We start from the raw sequence: 17,650 nt of genomic DNA on the forward strand, positions 1-17,650 counted from the left end.
CAGATGCAGAGTATTTATTGCCAACACATCTCCCCTCACCCTAAATGGCTGATTAATTTTATCCCTTAGGACATCTATCATTTCATATCCCACATAATATTTTTTCCTGCTGGCACTGCCTTATTTTCACGCATCAAGAGAAGATGTGCAGACACAAACCAATTCACAACTTGAAGTAATTGTTTGAGAAACAAACAGCAGTTTCACTGGGGTCCTAGCAAGAATATCATGAATTGATGCTTCTTATCTCTTCATTATCTTTCTGCAAGAGTTGGCTGGGATCACGTGTTCTCTGCCTCTGTGCAGTGACATTGGAACTTGTCATCCCTCCCATCTGTAACAGACTGTTTGGGAGGCAGCAACCACTTACAATGTAACAATCGGAGGCCCTTGCTAAGCTGGAGACTTTCAAAAGAAACAGAACATAAGCCAGAGAGGAGTATTCCACTGGTATGTGCATCATGGCCCCCTCACTTATATATGTATGCTGCTGTGAAAATAAAGCCGTAAGCTGAGGTTTTCAGTGTCTAAACATCTCTTCTGTTTAAAACAGCTGCTGAATTTTAATCAGAACTTAAAAATCAAAATCACAACTCTGGCTAATGCAGTACATCCCATCAAAGTATTTTAAGTGCTTCCATGTCTCCATTTTTGTGGGGATTTTTTAATTTGTACTGTTTGGTTGGGTTTTTAAATTAGACCTTTTGTGCTGCTTTTAAAGTATTTGCATTCAGAGTCATGCTGCAAGATATTAGTCCTGTGTGTAAGTGAGAGACCTTCTCCAGGTTGAGAGTCAGTGATCTTCATTTTAAGGAAAAACTTGAAATGTACTTGCCTATGAAATGGCTAGTGCTAATGCCACATGACTGAAACCACCCCCATCTGAAAGAGAAATCATGTATCCATCACAAGGCTGGAAATTTACAAGAAATATCAAAAACTGATTCAGGCAAAACTGTTTGCAGTTCTCAAACCTTACTGAACAACATACAAATAATGCAGGAATCTAGAGATTGGGATCAAAAATAATTGAAGCAATTAGGGGATGATTTTTAAAACAGTTACAAAGGGTAATAAAGTTATCAAGTAACTAGCCAGTGTTACTAAGAAAGGCTGTGAAAGCAAGTGTGTGTGTGTGTGTGTGTGTGTGTGTGTGTGTGTGTGTGTGTGTGTGTGTGTGTGTGTGAGAGAGAGAGAGAGAGACAGAGACAGAGACAGAGACAGAAAAAGAATAGGTAGGTTATTGATTTTGATCCACACTCCTGCAACTACATAGAATAAACAGATGTGTAATTTAGTTTTTAATTTTTGTCTTGAACATACAGCTGTTAATTGTAGCTATTTGGTCTTTCAATGGGGTTAGGCTCTATGCTGGTGGGCTGGGCTCCCAGTTCTTCCTGTTAGAAAAGATGCGCCTACACCATTAGTCAAACTGGCAAATTTGTTCTTGGATCCAATGATTCCACAACAAGTGGCCATGACACAACTTGCTCCTTTCAGTGCCAGGGGTTCTCAACCTCTCTCTTTCTGAGTCCCCCCTTTCCCCAAGAACATGCTATAAAAACTCCATGGCCCACCTGTGCCACAACAACATTTTTCTGCATATAAAAGGCAGGGCCAGCATTCAGGGGTAGCAAGCAGGGCAACTGCCCAGGGCCCCATGCCACAGGGGCCCCTGCAAAGCCACATTGCTAGGCTTCAGCTTCAGCCCTGGGTGGCAGGACTCAGGGCCTCGGGCTTCAGCCCCATGCAGTGCGACTTCGGTTTTCTGCCTTGGGCCCTAGAGAGTCTAATGCTGGCCCTGCTTGGCAGACCCCCTGAAACCTGCTTGAAGCCCCACAGGGGCCCCTGGTTGAGAACCACTGCTGTAGAAGAGAGGAAAAACAGTTCTTAAGCAGAAACTAAGAGACTAAAATGGCCTGGGACCTGGTTATGCACCCGACCAGTTCTCATCGTTTCCCCATCCAGGTCGTTACCGTCAATCAGGAGATTCTTGCCGCCAGAGCCTATACTTGGACTCTGTCCTCACTGCAGGGCTCTCTCAGAAGTGAGAACTCTCACAAGCTCCTAAATCTGGCAGCTGTCAGGGCTTCATGCAACATGCATTTCTTCTGCTTAGGGCTCATGTTAGTATTTTGTTCCTACTTCATGCTTTGGCAAATGGCATGTCTAACATTTGACTCTCTGTAACTGCAGTGTTTTACTACCACAGCCCCAGGATCTAGCGAGAAGAAAAACGCCAAAGGACCTGGTTGCAGGCATCAGTGGTTTGCAAGCACCCTTGTCTTGTCCAGTGGGTGTTACTGCAGCAAATAGAAATTGCAAGCAGAGGCTGAATGGCAATGAGTCAGCCAGGCAGAAAGGCATGAGAACAAAATGAACGGAAAGGCAATAAACCTGTAATATTTCACCATCCGTACTGAATTCCTGGATAACCTCAATCTATGAGTGTTATAGGAGATGAGCGTCTATGAGTGTCCCTGGAGATGTAGTTACAGTACATTAATGACATCACCAATGAAGAGAAACAGCAAAGTGAATGCACTTTCTCTCCACTGTGGTGAAACCATCATGAGGGAGGGATGGTGCAGCTGGCACCCCAGCCTCCTTGTGGATTCTTAAGCCCCTCAGATTCTCCTGCAGTTATCAGATAGCTTCCCCGCGAGCAAAGAAAAGGCTCCCAGGGTTTACTGGCTTCCCTGAAGGAAACAGGAGTAAGGGAAGTCACAAGGCAATGCCAAGCCGTGATAGAGGCCCTGATTCAGGAAAGCATCCCTCTTTAGGAAGGGCATTTAAGCAAAGGCTTAAACACTTCCTGCACAGGTGCCATATTTGTGAAATACTTGGGGATGAGGGAACAGAACACAGAGGTCTCAGAGCTTAGGAGAGAAGTAAATACCATGTGGTACAATGAATGAAATGTAAAAAATTACACTCACACACATACACACACACACAGAGATGCATTCTCTAGAAATAGCTAGGAAGCAACCCAAAGTTTAGAATCAGAGAAGAGAAAGTTTAAAAGCAGGAAAAGGAAATTTCCCTGCTTCTCTTTGACACACACAGAGTGCAATAGTTCATCTCAGGGAGATAGTAGGGGAGACCCTATTACTCAGGATATTTAAAACTATATTGGACAAAGCTCTAGAAAATGTACAATAGGGAACAACCCTGCACTTGATTTCCCAGGGGATGGATTCACCAAGGATCCAAATGGGCCACCTTTTTTTAAATGTTCTCTAAATTTGCACTCACAAATTAAATTATTTAGATATCTAACTAGCTGACTGTACCCCAAAAATCAGGCAGAAAATCCACAGTCAATCTTTTGCACCATCAGTGCAGCAGCTGCAGGAGGTGCCAAGCATACATTCGTATGAAATATAATCACTTACTGGCTTTTTCTGGAAGTTAGTCACATAGCACTACGTTGGCACATGCTAATCACCTGACCAAATGGAGTCCTGCTTTCTTTCATATTTTCTAGGCACTCTTGCATTTGTCCCTATAGCCTACTTGGTGCAGAAATAACAAAGACCAAAAAAAGCCGATTTCCTATTAGCAACACAGAAACCTCAGGCAGCCAGTTAGAACAGAGCTCTTTAAAGAGATATAAACCCAAGAGTTTTGTATTGAGATAGGTGCCACAGATGGCATACCAGATGAGGATTAATTTAGGAATCATGTTTCTTAAAATGATATGGTCTACCTTTCCAGTTCCATATTTTCCTTTTTTGACTTGAAGCAGGGATTTAAGTTCCCCTCCCAGCTATGAATTTTTCATGAACAAGTGTTACAAAAATAGTAGTAATGAAGCACAAAACCCAATAACATATTGCAAAATTTTCGACGTGAACAACTGTGCAACCTAGCTACCTATGAATGGATATGTGAGGAAATATAGATATTTGCATGCTCATACCTCCTTTCACCTTTGAAAATTTGTTCTCCAACATTTAGAAACCACTAATCCTAAATAATGCTTTCTAGCAACTTTATTTCAGACAGGATCCTGATTTACAAAGGCAGGGGTAATAGATCATTATTATATCTTGATTTTTTTCCTTTTATGCGGAAAGGAAAGTTCAGTATAAATAAGTCTCCTAAGATGTATATTTCCAGTTAGATTGCACCCTGATCTGATGCATAATGCAAGCTGATTCATTTACTATCCTTTATCCCTTTGAAAGCATTTTTGGAAGACCCAGTGACATCTGATAATTAAAAGACACTATCTCTCACTGATGCAGTGAGAAAGACATTCATTTTTAGATTCCGCCATTAAAAAATTTACCAAAAACCACAACAGTGGAAGATATCAGAATAGGGAGTCACAACATTCCACAAAATGCAAATAAAATGCTAATGATAAGTTACCCCTGTTCCACATCCGAGTTGCAATGTAAGTGAAAAACACACAGCAAAACTGTGTAACAAAAAGAGAAAGTTCAAAGCTCTGAAGTACTCCCTCTTTGTAAAGGTTTCCTCAAGATTATGACAAGATTATGACATCCACGTAAACCACATCACCATGTTTCTTGTGAGAACGGTTGTTTTCAGTCACGCCATCACCTTAGTAATACATACAAGTTAAGTTGTTTCATGGCTCATCTCTATATTACCCTCTACTCAACACCAAGGATTTAGCCTGTCTTCTAGACCTCATGTTAAAATGAGGGGAGAGAAGGAAAAGAGGATAAAAAGTGTCACTTACCCTTAAATTATTTCAACACCATCTCACTTTCCCTGTTCTGTTTAAGATGTGGGCCTCCCTTTTGGTTACTTTTTCCAAATTTGGTCTTTGGGTAGGTGAAGAGGAGAGTGGAAGGGTTTATACTTGTTGATGAAGGAGACTGTAAAACAAAGAGAAGTGATTTAGTGCAAAATAGTCCCCTATGCACATACATATCAGATTAAATTCAATTATTGGCACCTACATCAATGCAATGCTTTCTATTGTTTTTATGCACGCATACAAATATCACATGGATCAAGGAGAATGCAGTTGTCAGTTATTTGGAGGGGGAGGGGGAAGAGTGATTTGTAAAAAATACAACAAAACAAAACAAAAAACCCCAGCTTTTAAAAGGCCAGCAAAGGAAGCTTCTGCTGCTCTTTAGCAAGATGCCAGCCAGTGCGCTGGGCAACTGTGCAGAAGTGGGTCTGCCCTCAGATCTTGCCCTCTCTAGGCAGGTATAGAGATGTACTCCACCATCTGGAGATGAAATAGCAGGATGAGGTGCATTGGTCTTCAGCACCTCATGCAGGACAATTTATTAAGCAGCATGGGTGGCAGAAGAAACCATCTACACATTTTTTGCTGAACAAATATAGTGGCACAATAGGGGCCATACTGAGAGAGCAAAAGGAAAATTAAGAGCTGAAGAGACAAAAAAAGATGAACAGAAAGGAACTGCTGGACACTGAGCTAATGCTTAGAGCCCAGGGCAAGATCAAACCAATCTGTGTCAAAAGGCTTTCATAAACTCTATTCATTGAGCAAAGGTAGGTATGGGAAACCGCTCGAGTCAGGCCAAAGGGCAGAAAATTCTGGAACCTTTATTTCAGCTCTTCCTCCACCCCCCAGCAAATGGACAAAAGGTTCTTCCGCACTACATTCAAACGTCAACAGGCATCAAATGCAAGCATTCGTCCAAATCTTGTTGCAACAAAAGGCTGCATATTGTGGAGTGAAATTAACTATGGACAACACTTAGGGCTCCACAAGTAACCCCAAAGCTTCAGTTTATGTCACACCATCGACTTTAACTGCAGAATTTCTTACAAGTGATTATTCCCCCCAAATACCGACAGACCCATGCATCTATTTAAACGCACAGACAGACAATCGGGCTATAAAAAGTTACAGGGTAAACAGCTGCTGTACAAATAAACCTGAGGTTTTTTTGGGGGGGGAGGGTCTGAAACAATAATACATTCTTGATGTATGATAGAAGACTCATTTTTACATCTACAGCCCTCTCTCCACGCTTGGCTCACACCTGGACTCTTAAGGCAACATGGGTTGACTGGGAGAAACGTCTTGGGCTATTTCCTTGACACTGACCTCCAGCAATCATGATTTATTTTTCTACTGCACAGTTTTAGGTCCTTAAAATGTAACTTTATTTTTAGATGGTTGAAAGAAGAATGGAGATGAGAAAGGACTGATTTTCAGTGTTATCTGATGTCATTAAAACCTTTTGTATCCCATTAAAATCTCTGAGACACGCACAGAGTCGTTTCCCCCCCAACCCCATGATTAATATACACAGCTCCAAAGACAACAACAAATTACATATGTCCTTGGCTAAGTTAGGTTGTAAGGCACTAGTGGTAGGGATTGTCTTGATTTGCACTGTACGGCACCATATTTACTGATGACACCATTAGAAAATGTACAATCAGAACTATTAAACAGTGCTCACAATAAACAGCTAATGGTTACATAACATAACACTTTTCAATAGATCTCAAAGCACTTTCAAAGCTGGGAAGCTTTCCATTCCCATTTGACAGAACGGGGAAGCTCAAGCACAGCTGAAGAACTGAGGTTAAGTGCCTCCCCCAAGGTCATGGGCAGAGCTGGGAACCCAGGCCTCCTGACTTCTTACCCAGCGCCCTATCTGCTGGAACACACTACCACCTTACTGCTTTTAAACAGAAGTGTTACTATAAGCATAAGTAATATAGACTCCCTGCACATTTTAATTTTTAGTACAGAGAATAAATAATTTAAACATCTTAAAAAAGACACCCTCAGCCTAATAATTGCTGAAAGAGGTGACAAAGCTGGTAGCACCTTACTGCACCTATTAAAGGGAATGCTTGCATGGCTGCAGTCTCACTAATTTTCCTAGTGAGATTTTTAGCTCCCCTGTTACAATACAGAATAGCGCGTTGGGGCAATTGGGTTGAGGGTGTGGAACCACCTACAAACAATTCAGGGAACCTGCACACCCATCAGAATCATTTCCAGATTTGCTGTCATTGCTCCTGCTCCCAAGCTATTAGATAAAAGGTAAAGCTAAAAAAAGTAGGTAATTTGAATTACTCATGGACAGCAGAAAACTGAAGCTATAATTTCCCACATGTTTTTAATGGGTGTAGGTGTATATATGTGAATACCCTTGGAAAACAGACAAACCTGATGCCCAGAGAGAGGTCTTCTTAAAAAGAAGTCAGGGAAAAAGCAGCACACTTAACCCTGGTCTACACTATGGGATTAGCTTGAATTTAGCCGCGTTAGGGTGATTTAAAAATGACTGCGTCCACACAACCAACCCCGTTCCGTCGACCTAAACGGCTCTTAAAATCGACTTCTATACTCCTCCCCGACGAGGGGAGTAGCGTTAAAATTGACCTTGCTGTGTCGAACTTGGGGTAGTGTGGATGCAAATCAATGGTATTGGCCTCCGGAAGCTATCCCGGAGTGCTCCATTGTGACAGCACTTTGAACTACGATGCACCAGCCAGATACACAGGAAAAGCCCCAGGAACTTTTGACTTTCATTTTCTGTTTGGTCAGCGTGGCGAACTCAGCAGCACTCAGCAGCACAGGTGACCATGCAGTCCCCCCAGAATCGCAAACGAGCTCCAGCATGGACCGAAAGGGAGACACTGGATCTGATTGCTATACGGGGAGAAGCATCTGTGCAAGCCAAACTCTGATCAAAAAGAAGAAATGCAAACATATATGCCAAAATCGCACAGGGTATGGTGGAGAGAGGCTACAACAGGGACACACAGCAGTGCCACGTGAAAGTTAAGGAGCTCAGGCAAGTCTACCAAAAGATAAAGGAGGCAAACGGTCGCTCTGGGTCAGAGCCCCATACATGCTGCTTCTATGATCAGCTGCACGGCATTCTAGGGGGGGACCCTACCACTACCCCACCACTATCCAGGGACACCTGCAAGGGAGGAGTCTCACAAAACAGGGAGGAGGATTTTGTGGATGACGAAGAGGAGGAGGAGGAGGAGAATGTGCAGCAGGCAAGTGGTGAATCCGTTCTCCCTGGCAGCCAAGACCTTTTCATCACCCTGGAGCCAATACCCTCCCAAGGCGGGATCCCCAACCCTGAAGCAGGAGAAGGCAGCTCTGGTGAGTGCACATTTGTAACTACAGTACAGGGTTTAAAAGCAATAGTGTTTAATGTTTGATTTGCCCTGAAGAATTGGGATGCATTCGCGGCCAGTACAGCTACTGGAAAAACCTGTTCACATGTCTGGGGATGGAGTGGGAATCCTCCAGGGACATCTCCATGAAGCTCTCCTGAAGGTACTCTGAAAGCCTTTGCAGAGGGTTTCTGGGGAGGGCTGCCTTATTTCGTCCTCCGGGTAGGACACTTTACCACACCAAGCCAGTAGCAAGTATTCTGAAATCATTGCAGCACAAAGCAGGGCAGCGAATGGTCCTGGGTTTTGGTTGCATTCAAGCAACATACGGTCTTTATCTTTCTGTGTTAGCCTCAGGAGAGTGATATTCATGGTCACCTGGTTGAAATAGGGGAAATTTTGTAAGAGAACAGTAAAAGGACCCTGTTCATGCTGGGCTGTTTGTGCTTGGCTACAAGGGAACATCCCATGGCCACGCGGTGGGAAGGAGGGGTGAAGGATCATCCCAGAGAATAGACACGCGGCGGGGGGAGGGGAGAAGGGATCATCCCAGAGAATAGCCACGTGGAGAGGTGGGGGGAGGTGTGTGCTGCACATCCACCTGAAAACCACAGCCCCTCCTTTTAAATGCGAAACCCAACCCATCGATTGCTCTGGGAAAGGAGGGCGCTGCAATTTGAAAACATTGTCACATGTTATGAAGGCATAAGAAGCCAACCCCGCATACCAAAAGGCTTACCATGGCTGCTTGGAAACTGCATTCTGTTTCCCAGCCGTGTGTGTGTGTGATGTTGTGTGTGATGTGTCACCATACCGGCAGGTGCTCAATATAAAAGGCAAAATGCGACCTTGTACCTAAAGCACATGTGCTGTCTGCTGTGAATTGCTTGATTCACTGTGAAAGAGTCTCCCTTTTGTTCTCAGAAATGTATCAGCTTAAATTTTACTCTCCCTTTTTATCTCCCCCCCAGGTGCAAATGTTTCTACGTTCCCCCTATCATCTCCGTCCCTGAGGTTATCGCAGATTAGAAAGTGAAAAAAACGGACTTGCGATGACATGTTTTCCGAGCTCATGCAGTCCTCCCGCACTGATAGGGCACAGCTTAATGCATGGAAGTATTCAATGGCAGAGGCCAGGAAAGAATTAAGTGAGCACGAAGAGCGGAGGCAGGACGTGATGCTAAGGCTAATGGGGGAGCAAACAGACATGATGAAGCATCTGTTGGGGGAGCAAACGTACATGATGAAGCGTCTGTTGGAGCTGCAGGAAAGCCAACAAGAGCACAGACCCCTGCTGCATCCATTGTATAACCGCCTGCCCTCCTCCCCAAGTTCCATATCCGCCTCTCCCAGACGCCCAAGAACATGGGGGGAGGCTCCGGGGACCCAGCCACTCCACTCCAGAGGATGGCCCAAGCAACAGAAGGCTGTCATTCAAACAGTCTGATTGTTAGTGTGAATACAAAAAAACAATGTGGTCTTGCCCTTCCCTCCTCCCCCACCCCATCCGGGTTACCTTGTCCATTATCTCATTTTTTTTTAAATTAATAAAGAAAGAATGCACGGTTTCAAAACAATAGTTACTTTGTTTCGAAGGGGAGAGGGTGGTTGGCTTACAGGGAATTAAAATCAACAAAGGGGGCAGGTTTGCATCAAAGAGAAACACACACAACTGTCATACTATAGCCTGGCCAGTCATGAAACTGGTTTTCAAAGCCTCTCTCTGATGTGCAGCGCACCTAGCTGTGCTCTTCTAATCGTGCTGGTGTCTGGCTGCTCAAAATTGGACGCCAGGTGATTTGCCTCAACTTCCCACCCCACCATAAATGTCTCCCCCTTACTCTCACAGATATTATGGAGCACACAGCAAGCAGCAATAACAATGGGAATGTTGGTTGCGCTAAGGTCTGACCTAGTCAGTAAACAGCACCAGCGAGCTTTTAAATGTCCAAAGGTACATTCTACCACCATTCTGCGCTTGCTCAGCTTATACTTGAACTGCTCCTTACTACTGTCCAGGCTGCCTGTGTAAGGCTTTGTGGGAGGAGGGATAGCTCAGTGGTTTGAGCATTGGCCTGCTAAACCCAGGGTTGTGAGTTCAATCCCAGAGGGGGCCATTTGGGATCTGGGGCAAACATTGGGGATTAATCCTGCTTTGAGCAGGGGGTTGGACCAGATGACCTTCTGAGATCCCTTCCAACTCTGGGATTCTATGAGCCATGGGAGCAAGGGGTAGGCTGGGTCCCCAAGGATAACTATTGGCATTTCAACATCCCCAATGGTAATTTTATGGTTGGGAAAGTAAGTCCTTTCTTGCCTCTGCTCGAACAGCCCAGAGTTCCTAAATATGCGAGTGTCATGCACCTTTCCTCGCCATCCCACGTTGATGTCGGTGAAATGTCCCTTGTGATCCACCAGTGCTTGCAGCACCATTGAGAAGTACCCCTTGCAGTTTATGTGCTGGTTGGCAATCTGGTCCGGTGCCAAGATGGGAATATGCATTCCGTCTATCTCCCCACCACAGTTAGGGAACCCCATTGCAGCAAAGCCATTCAGTATGACCTGCACATTTCCCAGAGTCACTATCCTTGATAACAGAACGTCAATGATTGCATTGGCTACTTGGATCACAGCAACCCCCACAGTAGACTTGCCCACTCCAAATTGATTCCCAACTGACTGGTATCAGTCAAACGTTGCAAGCTTCCACAAGGCTATCACCACTCACTTCTCAACTGTCAGGGCAACTCTCATCTTGGTATTCCTGTGCTTCAGGGTGGGGGAAAGCAACTCACAGAGTTCCAGGAAAGTGCCCTTACACTTGCAAAAGTTTTGCAGCTGCTGTGAATCATCCCATACCTGCAACACTATGTGGTCCCACCAGTCTGTGCTTGTTTGCCTGGCCCAGAATCGGTGTCCCACTGTATCAACCAGCCCCACTGCCACCATGATGTCCCAATTGCCACAGCCCATGCTTTCAGGAACGTCTGTGTCCATGTCCTCTTCAAAATCCTCCTTGTGCTGGCATCTCTTAGCCCGGTTCTGCATATAGTCCAGGATAATGCATGAGGTGTTTACAATGATCACAACAGCAGCAGTGACGGTGAACTCAGCGGGCTCCATGCTTGCCATGGTATGGTGTCTGCACGGGTAACCCAGGAAAAAAGGCGCAAAATGATCGTTTGCTGTTGCTTTCACAGAGGGAGGGGCGACTGACGACATGTACCCCAAAACCACCCACAACAATGTTTTTGCCCCATCAGGCATTGGATGCTTAACCCAGAATTCCAATGGACAGCGGAGACTGTGGGAACTGTGGGATAGCTACGCACAGTGCACCGCTCTGTAAGCTGATGCTAGCCACGGTAATGAGGACACACTCCGCCGACCTAATGCGCTTAGTGGGGCCATACGCAATCGACTGTATAAAACAGATTTCTAAAAATCTACTTCTATAAAGTCGACCTAATTTCATAGTGTAGATCTACCCTTAGTCTCTGCTCTACCCCTAGGAATTTCTGTAGAGGCCATTGTTAGCATGTGACTCATGTTACTGATTGAAGATCATCACAAGGGTCACTTTGGATGGGTCATGTTTGTGGCTTTATATTAACCCAAAGGAGCAATGGGATGAATGAGCCAGTGGAGCAGCTGAACTAAGCAGAAAAGCTCCCACGGGGACTAAAGAATATATTTTTGGTATCTGCTATTTTAAATGAAAGGTCAGAGTCCTAAGTGAGGGTTGATTTGGGGGAGAGAGTTAAGAAAGCAGTTATGATGATTGGAGTTGGTGTGCAATAGGCCAGATGGAAAGATGGATCTGATGCATCTGAAACCCAAGGCACAAATGGCCCTAGTAAAAAGAACATCAGAAGATTAAGTACTATAACTTGAACCCACACACTTAATTAACCACATTCCTGTGGCCTGGGGTTACGCCTGCTCCCCCAAAGATTCATCTAGCTTTCATAATATTAGCTGTAATGTTTGGAAACTGGTTGTCCCAGGGAATTGGTAACAGGATACAGGGTCTTTCACCATGAGGTTGTTAGTCTGAGTCCAGCTCCGGTCCGCAGTGATATGACCTAATGGCTATTCACTGATGTATCTGAAGGAGTTTAGAGGTCTCAATCCTCTCCCAGTGAATAGGTTTTGAAATAACAACACACAATAGAGATGCTAAGAACTGAATGGGCCATGGAGATGCAAATCTCCTCCTACTCTTAGTAAAAAACAATATGAGCATGCAGGCAGGTCAGTCTGGATGGTTTATTTGTTCTATGTCTCTACATCACTAGCACAATGGGGTGCCGGTCCATGACTAGGGCTCTGACATGCTATGATAATACAAATAAACAAACGTGAGGGACATTTCCACTGTTCTTGTCTGTGCCAAACCTAGTTTGCTGCTGAATAAAGAATTTCAGGTCTCCTGCCAGTTCAGTACCTTTCACCAACACTAAATTAGTTGTGAAAATCTTTAGACTGTGATTCTCAAAATAGTCTAAAGGAGTAGTAGATGCCCAAATACCACTGGATGTAATGGGCTTGGGCACATAAATCTCCTAAGATTTGTCTACACTGCAACCAGAAGTGTGATCGCAACACCTGTAGACACTAGCTTTAATCTAGCTAGCATTGGTACCAAGAGCAATGAAGCCACAGCAGCATGGGCTTCCTAGCAGGCTGTACAAGCCAGGCTGAGGCACTCGGTGCTTACTGAGGTGGCGAACCCGCCCTGACATCTGTGCTGCCACAGCTCCACTACCATTGGTAATGGTGCTTAGCTTCGGGCCCTCCACGTCTCCTCTGGCTAGATTAAAAGTGGCTTAGGCATGTCGACATGTGCTGCACACACACACACACACACACCCCGACTGCAGTGTAGCCATACCCTGAGACTCCTTTGAAAGTCACAATCTTCAAGTCTCAAGTTGAAGTTTAACTTCCAGTGCACATCAAAACAACATCTGAAAGAGAGTTCCCCCAACTTGCTTATCACAACAGCCACAAGTAGGAAAACATCCATTGCAAACAAGCACTTTGGCTGTTTTTTTTATTGCCTTAGCTGCCATCCAACATATAGGTCCCATTATGAAAGTGCTACTTTATCTATAGAGAGAAGATACAAATAAAATCCTTCAAGGGAAATTAGGAGAGGTTATTTTTGTTGTTGCTGCCTTTGTTAATCTGAGTAGAATACCAAGTGCTGTTGGCCTTTTTAGCAGGCTGACAGCCCTCAAGGCAGGGACAGCTTCACAGGTTTGGCCATGTGCACGCCAGTTTGAAAATAAATCTAACCTTCCAATGTCTGGTTTCAGAGTAGTAGCCGTGTTAGTCTGTATTCGCAAAAAGAAAAGGAGTACTTGTGGCACCTTAGAGACTAACAAATTTATTTGAGCATAAGCTTTCGTAAGCTCACTTCATTGGATGCATTCCAATGTCTGTTTCTGTGCCATCATTCCTCCCTGGAAAAATCTGTGTGCCTGGAAGAGTTTCCCAGAGGTCTGTTGTACCTTCCCTTGTCAGAAGCTCATTACAGCATGTTTATGAAGGGTGGGGGCAGAAAGGATCTTGGGAATTGCAATCCCGACAATCATCCATGCCGAACCCCAGCAGCTAAAAACATGATGAAATTACAGAAAAAGAATCTAACTTTATCAGTGTATCTTTTTGTCTATATATGGACAGAGACTGACCTTCAGACAGATGGGTGATAGGTACAATATAGATTAGAGGATGGGTGTGATAGCCATGCAGACACAAGGAATGTGTTTGCATGTGTAGTACCATATTTTTTACACCAAGGTATGCCAAGATGTATACTTCCCGCCAAGACATCCACAGCTTTCTAATTCTATAAATCCAGCTGACCTTGGACTCCAATGGGCTTGGTAAGACCACAGGGAGAAAGATGCTTGGCAATTTTTTTCCGCTCCGGAAATTCACTGAGCTTAAAGTTAGTCTTGTATAGGATCTCCAGTCATATTTCAGCTAAGTGCAAGTTATTTGGGAGGAGGGGGAAGGATGGGATAGAGGGAAAAACAGCAAAGAAAACCTTTGAGTTTTCAGAGTGAGTTCAAAGATGCTGCATGGGAATTTGGTTTCCTGAACTCAGAAGTTCCATTTCTGCTTAGCCTGACCTGACACCAAGAAACCTCACCTAATTTTACAGTGCAACAGGTTTCAGCACATTATAGATGAAGCAGGAGGAGCTGGTGCAGGTTTCTTGGCAACATCTGAAATTGCACATCTTTCTCCCCAGTCCTCTGCTCCCCACCTCAGAGGTACAGGGACTTGTCCTGGGGCTCAGACATGGTGATCTCTGGCAAGATTCCAACACTGCACAGATGGCCATGATTTGGTTACCCTGTGCTAAATCCAATCTGCACAGGCTATGCACATACCAAGTTCCAAAGCAAAATGAACGTTTGTTCTACAACAAAACACACTGCAAGTGGCCCTTAACCAATTTTAACTGTTGCTACAGACAGATAAGACCATGGTAGCACATCTCACATCCTGTTGTTAGGGCAAGCTCCGCGCTGCTAAACATATGAGTGGCAATGCAGACAGATCTATATTTTGTATTTCAGTATAAATTATAGAGCAGCATAATAGAACTGAAGAGGCAGCTTTGCTCTTCCCTGCATCAGTTCTTTCACATTTTGAAGCCCATTAAATTTCTTCCCATTTAGTTGCTTTATTTTGTTTTTTTGCTGCATAAAATTGTTCCACATTCAAGAAGCAATGAAGCTGAATAAATAATCACCAACTTCCATGCAAAGCCTCCAAGAGCTGTTATGTAAAGCAGAAGGGTATCAGCAGATAGAGACGACTCTAGAACAACCTAAGGTTTAGTATTCTATGTCAGCTTGACACACAGGGGAAATAACCCTTTAATCCAGTGCAGTGTATTTCATTTGCTGTAGTGTTATGCAGTTCGAAGATGTTATGAAAGGCATCCCCAGAGAGATTTAAGACTTCAAAAACATCCCGAGTTTGAACTTAATTCCACTATTCCAAAAGGCTGTAGCAACGGAAGATGACCTTTTATGTACCTCACATGCCAGGAACTGTTCTGTCTCATAATGTCATACCAAATTAGAATGGTCTCCTCTTGGGCTTTTTTTTTTTTTTTTAATTAAAAGCATCTGTCACTACTAATGACACAGCATAAAAAAATCAATAACAAACAGAGGTTAAAAATGGTGATGTCAGGAGAGATTGGTAGGCCCAGGGCAGTAGTAATCAGGAATAGGGTCTTTCACACCTTTGACTTTACCAGGTCACATCCAAATCCAGGCCAGGTCACTAGTGAATGAATGTTGTTACCATCTGACCAATGTTGGTGAAATGGACCCATGCTCTCCATCCAATTCTTAATGGAGAGGTATCACAAAAATCATCACCACACTTGGTAGCTCTGCTGAGAGTCTCCACAGAAAGGAATCCAAAGACTGAATGGAACTTGGAGACCGAGGTACCATCTTAGACTTAGGGGTGATCCTTCCAAGAGTTGAGGTACAGTGTAGGAAAAGCTGATGCTACCACAGCATGTGCTGTACCTATTCAGTACATAAGGATAATGAGCTCAGGCTCAAGGACTGTTAATTTAGCTACTTTCTTCAACACTAAAGACAACCCCCTGCCACACATTGTAGCAAAAGGTTGGGCAGGTAGATTGGACAGTGCCTCTTGCAATCTAAGGCTATGTCTACACTACAATCGGATCAATGTTCTGGTGAACGATGCACCGGGGGTCGATTTAGCAGGTCTAGTGAAGACCCGCCAAATCAACCGCAGATTGCCCTCCGGTTGACCGCGGAACTCCACCCCAAACAAGAAGAGTAAGGTAAGTCGACGGGAGAGTGTCTCCCATTCACCCGAGCTACATCAACTGAAGCTACGTTATTCACGTAGCTGGAATAGCATAACTTAGGTCGACTTCCTCCGGCAGTGTAGACATAGCCTTGGTCACTGTATTGTAGGGAAAAATATAACATAGATCTCAAAAAGCTCAAACCCAATGCTGGTCTTGAATATATAGTTACTTTGATTTTAAAATGATAGTGATTGTATAGTAATAAAATAGAAATTGACAATTAAAGCATTAACTGAGGTGACAGAATTATATGACAATACCTGCTGAATGGTGCTTAATCAACAGTAAATGCTTTACTGAGCATCTGGTATTATTTAATAGTAACCATCTTATTAAAAGCTTTTGGGAACCTGCTTTAAAGTGGTTCTTTAATATTAAACGTGTCCACTAATTATATTATTTTGAGTTGAACTGTAATATTTTAGTTTTGATTAATTCAAAGACCATTCCATGGAAAAAAATAGTTACTAACCTTTTGTAACTGTTGCTCTTTGAGATGTGTTGCTCATGTCCATTCCACTTCTGTTTTTAATTAAACGTAAATTTGTATTTTTAAAAAATGTTACTCCTACACAAAATATACTAGCTTCTTTGCAAAATTCTTCATAATATTAAATTATTTTGCCTGTTAAATGTGGTACAAATAGCTTTATTGTATCATCAATACTAAAAAATGTTCAGTCAGCACTGCTGAAAAAATATAAACTAAATATGTCAAAGATACATCACTTTCTAGTCTTACTATTTTTTAAATGCCTTATTTTACAGTAGATAAGTAAAAAATCTTTACCACCTGACTCAGTGTGAGGCTCATTTACTCATGCAAATTTGAAACCAAGTGTCATAATACAATGAAATTATAAAAACATATCAAAAAGAAGTTAGCAAAACACTAAATTTAGCTCCTAATGGAGTTCAATCTGCCTTACACTGCTTTATGTTAATGTGAATAGCTACAGCACTCTGTAAACATCAGAGTGCAGTTTAGAAATCATTATATGTGCATTGTATTTTGGAAAGAAGTCTTTCAGGCTTACAGGATCCTACATCTTGATCTAAGTGAGAGCTGAATTTTGATCCTAGCAGAGATTAGAAATATGCTTAGTAAAAATAAATTAAAATGCATTGTACTTATCTCACTACAAGTGCTCAGTTGTGCATATTCCATCATCGGACATGATTTTAGTTAACCTCTTTGCAATTGCCGATACAAGTGAAGAATCTGGAATTATTACAGGCTAGATATTTTGCATTAGTATGGCTCTTCTAACTCAGTACAAAATATCAGGGCCTGATCTTCTGAAGTGCTGAGCACCTCCAGCCTGGTGATGAATTCCCTCAACTCCCTCAGAAGTCAATGAGCGTTAAGGACACTCAGCACCTTGCAAGCTATAACTCTAAATGTGACCACTAATGTCAGATGAAAAATTTGTACTCCCTGAATGAATTAAAGCAATCCCCATTTAAGGCATGGTCTAGATCCCTAGCTATAATATTCTTCTCCACTTGCTAAGGCTTTTTCTACACTACCACTTTTGTCAGGAAGACTTTTGTCAGTCAGAGGTGTGAAGAAAACAAACACACCTCTGACCAACGTAAGTTTCATCTGCAGAAGTGCTGGTGTGAACAGCGCTATGTCGGCAGGAG

At 43.3% G+C, this 17,650-nt stretch overlaps 1 protein-coding gene across 2 annotated transcripts in view; it reads right to left on the reverse strand.

Moving 5' to 3' along the window:
• NEXMIF (neurite extension and migration factor) overlaps positions 1 to 17,650 on the reverse strand; it is a 230,930-nt gene that overhangs the window by 57,240 nt on the left and 156,040 nt on the right. For both annotated transcript variants that reach the window (XM_048864188.2, XM_048864187.2), the window contains exon 2: positions 4,718 to 4,856. The gene's annotated coding sequence lies outside the window, so the exon portion shown is untranslated. The remainder of the gene's footprint in view (positions 1 to 4,717; positions 4,857 to 17,650) is intronic.

Source organism: Caretta caretta, chromosome 9, assembly GCF_965140235.1.
Source record: "Caretta caretta isolate rCarCar2 chromosome 9, rCarCar1.hap1, whole genome shotgun sequence".
NCBI classification, from domain to species: Eukaryota; Metazoa; Chordata; order Testudines; family Cheloniidae; genus Caretta; species Caretta caretta.